This window comes from Eptatretus burgeri, chromosome 2 (assembly GCF_056783735.1).
Source record: "Eptatretus burgeri isolate ZD-2024b chromosome 2, Ebu_testis_v1, whole genome shotgun sequence".
NCBI classification, from domain to species: domain Eukaryota; kingdom Metazoa; phylum Chordata; class Myxini; order Myxiniformes; family Myxinidae; genus Eptatretus; species Eptatretus burgeri.
The window spans coordinates 85,634,788-85,639,787 of record NC_140962.1 but is presented as its reverse complement, the minus strand read 5'-3'; the positions used below and the strand labels follow the sequence as shown (position 1 = coordinate 85,639,787).

Below are 5,000 nucleotides of genomic sequence, written 5' to 3'. Positions count from 1 at the left end.
TGGAGCTACCTTTACAACTGAACCTAAATATTGTTGCGGACCCAGGGGTCACGGGGTTACTATGAGGGTGGGGATATCCCTGGTTAATACCTGGACTCACCGGGAATTGAGGCTGTCACACACGAATAAGTTCGCGTCGCGGCGGGTCGCTAATCGACCACGAACGCCAAAAATTCAACCACGTAACCCAGTGTCCTCTGTCTGACTACTGTTTAACTGGGAACATGCGAGGCTAATGTGCGGGCCATTCTAGACCAATCGAGGAAAAGATGAAACCAAGCTGGGTACATTTATAACAAAGCAATTTATTACAATAAGGTGAGGAAAATTATGTAGCACAATAATTGTGTACAGCAGGGGAAGCAAGGAATGTGTGAGTGTGACAAAAGAAATGCAAATATTTACACAAGAAGACACAGGGCAGAGTTACCCCGATAAACGTCTAAAATCTTAACTTATGTTACACATAACAGGCGCCAACACACACACACACACACACACACACACACACACACACACACACACACACACACACACACACACACACACACACACACACACACACACACACACACACACACACACACACACACACACACACACACACACACGAAGAAATTAGAGGTAGCCAAGAAAGAGGAGAGACAGTTGAGGTGCAGTGACCTCGTTGTACCTGGCACGGTCGACGGACCTGCACAACCCAATCGCTAGGAAGGGGGAGGAAGGAGGAAAATTGGGGGTGTCTACAGTGTGGGAGGGGGAGGTGCAAATGCAGTGCCGTGCGTCGTGTGGTGTGATGCAAGAGGAAGGTGTGAGAGGTGAGAATCAGTAATGCTCTCTCAGCTTGTGCATCCTCAATGGACAAGGCATAAAAAAGAACAAACAGCTGATTTTACAGCCATTTTCCCTTGCTGAGCAGAGGTCAGCTTTTTGCAGGCTCCATGCAATCATGGTTCCCTTCTTGAGGCAATGTTTTATGGCTGGATGCCGTTCATGACGCCAACCCTGGTCACCTCTTACGACACACAGGGATATGGTACACCTATTCTAACCGGGGCATACACCAGGACCAGTACACTGGTACTCATTTCGCCAACCTCGGAAGGATGACAGGCCGAGTCAACCTCCTGGTGTTAATTCAGTCGCCAACGGGACTCGAACTCAGGACCCCTGGGATCCCAAGCCAGCCACCCTAACCACAAAGCCAACACCAGGCTACAGTGGACAAGGCATAGATGGGGGAAAAAGATGCATGACAGAAAGACTTAACGGAGATGTGCATTTTTTTATCGGAGATGGATATGTGTACTCATCCAACCAAGATATTGTAGTTTTGTATTTTATAATTAATTTTCTGAAATTTGTAAAATTTGTTTTTCACTTGGAAGTTGTGGGTTATGATGTGTAAATAAAGGTGGAAAAAAATCTGATTTAATACAATTTAATTCCAGGCTAAACGGCAACAAAAGGTGAAAAAAATTGAAGGGGGGCATCGACTTTCTATCGGCATTGTATATAAACAAACAAATACAGAGTAAACCTTAAACATCATGGGTTTGAATATTGTGTCTTGACCAATCGCTGGCAACCTATTGTGTTCAAATTTAGTTTTCACTTGACTTCATTTTGACCAATCGCGGTTTCTGAGCTGAGATGAGTTATCGTTTGCATCCACGTGTACAATCATCTCACATAATGAACCTTTTGTTGTTTCTCGCGCACCGTTGGTAATGGCGCCCGAGCCTAAACGATGGACAAAATTAATTGTGCCAAAAGGCAGAGAAAGGTTATGACCTTGTACGAAAAAAATTGAGTTGTTGGATAGGTTGGCCGAAGGTGAAAGTCTGGCATCTGTGGGCCGCCATTACGGGATAAATGAATTGACAGTGTGGTATATCCGTAAAAGAGAGTCAAATATCTGTGCAAGTGTTTCTGCAAGCACTCTGCAAAGCAAAAAGTGTCATTCCAGTCCCATGATTCTTATATTGAGAGTATGGGAAAAGCCCTTAATGTTTGGATCAAGGACCAAACAAAGAAAAAGTGCCCGAGTGGACCGGTGATACGGGATAAACAATTGCACACTTACCAACATTTCCATAAGGCACCTGGGGCCGAAGACTCCAGTTGAACCACAGCTACCCACGAGTTCCACGCCAGCAACGGCTGGTTTGAGAACTTCAAAAGAAGATTCGGCCCCCATCATGTTAAATTAGTCAGGGAAGCAGCATCAGCAGACCATGATGCTCCAGAGAACTTACCCACCACAGTTCATGAAACTAATCGAGACGAAGGGATTTATGCCAGAGCAGATCATTAACACCCACGAAATGGGATTATTCTGGAAGAGGATGCAATCTCATACCTTCCTGTACAAACAGGAAATATCTGCTCCAGGGTTCAAGATGGCAAAGAATTATCTTACCATGCTCCAATGTGGAAATGCAGCAGGTGACTTCGTTGGAAAGCCAATGTTGCTCTTCGAATCTCTGAATCCCCCCTCCCCACTCTCCACTGCAACAGCATCATCATGATACCGAGCTAAGTGTCATGGTTTCTATTGATGGCAGAGCAAGTAATATTTTTACCCTCACTCACCTCACTGTTTTGTAAAAATCACCTCACTGCTTTGGAATTAATTAAAAAGATAAAAGTCTCATGTTTTTGTTTATTTTAAACTGTATTTATTTATTTTACATGTTCATTTCAAAGTTAACATGATTTATATTTATTTTACATGTATATTTAATTTGTGAGGTGTTTATTTTTAGTTTCCACCTACCTTCCTCTGTATTTTCTCAAAGCCCAGGAACCTAACCCCCACTCTTCCCAAAGGCCCTTGGTTTTAACTATCGTGGTTTTTAACTATAGCAGCATTTTCCAGGAATGTATCTCCCATGATATTTAAGGGCTTACTGTATAAACAAACATACAAATTCACATTTATCGTGTATATATACAGTGGCCTGCAAAAGTGTATATATCCCAAACAATAATGCCACATTTTGATGAATTTTATGAATGAATTATAAAATGGTATTTTCGATGAATTCCAAATGAAATTTTTTCTTGATAACTGAAGAGCTCAAACTAAACACTTATTGTCTCACCATAAATGTTTGATTGGGTTCAAGTCAGGACTTTGACTGGGCCACTCAAGAACATTTATTTTCCTCTAATTCAGCCAGTGTGGCTTTAGCTTTGTGCTGCTGATATGTGAATCTCCTACCCAGTTTGAGATTCATGGCTGACTCAAGCAGGTTTTCATCAAGGATTCACCTGCACTTAACACTGTGCATTGTCCCTCCCTTCTATTCTCACAACCTTGCCAGTCCCTGCTGATGATAATCAGCCCCATAACATGATGCCACCACCATGCTTTACACTAGGGAAGGTGTTGACATGGTGATGTGCAGTGTTATGCTTGTGCCGTGCCATTCGTAATGCTGTGAATTCAATTTTAATCTTGTCTAACCCAATCTAATTTTCAGACAAATAAGTTCAATTTTCATCTTGTCTGACCACTATTCTCCAGATATACACAGTTGCATGAAAATGCTTTTTCACAAACTCCATACGAGCATTTAGATGCGTCTTTTTCAGTGATGGCTTCTTTCTTTCCACCTGTCCAGAAGCAAGCTTTATGAAGGAAAAGAGATAAATAATATAAAAATGACCGTTTTTACAGCCATTTTTCCCTGCTGTGCAGGGGTTAGGCTTTTTCTTGAGGCAATGTTTTATGGTCGGATGCCCTTCCTGACGCCAACCCTGGTCGCCTCTTACGACACACAAGGATATGGTATACCTATTCTAACCGGGGCATACACCGGGACCAGTACACTGGTACTCACTTCGCCGACCTCAGATGGATGACAGGCTGAGTCAACCCCCTGGTGTTAATTCAGCAGCCAACGGGGCTTGAACTCAGGACCCTGGGATCCCAAGCCACCACCCTAACCACTAAGCCAACACCAGGCTCCTTATGAAGGAAAAGACATTTTGTTGCTTAATGAACACTGAACCCCATCTCAGACATAGAGCCTCACAGATCTTTCAGTCATTGTTGGATTTACAGTGACATCCCAAACCAGTTTCCTGCTTGCCTGGCTGTTGAGTTTGGATGGGCGACTTGATCTGGGTAGAGCTTGGGTGGCATGATACGTCTTCCACTTCTTAATGATGGATTTCACTGCACATACTCAAAGGGATAATGAGTGACTGAAATATGCTTATAACCCTCTCCTGAACGGTGCTTCTCCACCACTTTATGTTTGACTTCTTTGATAAGCTCCTTGGTCTTCATGTTTGCCTTGTTGGTTGATCAAGTGAGTTGCACCAAATAACTCCTCAGATAAGTGGGGAAGCTTAATCTTGAAGTTAAACCACTGATTATATACAGGTGAAACCTATTACATGTATTTTGTAACCTTTCACACAAATAATTTGTGCCTGAAGTGGTTTCAGGTTAATTCGGGAAAGGGTTTGAATACTTATGCAACTGAGAATCATCTGATTTTCTCTATTAATCAAATTTATTCACATTTTATCTACATTCTTCAGCTTTATCACTGTGAAGTAGTTTGTGAAGATTATACTGCATATTAAGCTTGATTTGAAAGCATCATGAAATAAGCTCAGGTGGCATAAAAATGTGAAAACTTTTGCAGGCCACTATATATATATATATATATATATATATATATATATATATATATATATATATATATATATATATATATATATATATATATATATATATATATATACATATATATATACATATATACATATATACATATATATATACATATATACATATAAACACACACACAGACACGCACAAACACACACACACACACACACACACACACACACACACACACACACACACACACACACACACGTGTGTGTGTGTGTGCATTTGTTTTTCACAAGAAACTTCCATAATGCATATGTAACTGGAGGGGGAGCACTCGGTAGAGTGCAAAACCTCCACCGCCAAT

The 5,000-nt window shown here is 41.5% G+C and overlaps 1 protein-coding gene across 5 annotated transcripts in view; it reads right to left on the bottom strand.

Annotated features, from left to right (window-relative positions):
- DCAF4 (DDB1 and CUL4 associated factor 4) overlaps window positions 1-5,000 on the bottom strand; it is a 108,835-nt gene that overhangs the window by 22,046 nt on the left and 81,789 nt on the right. The window lies entirely within an intron of this gene.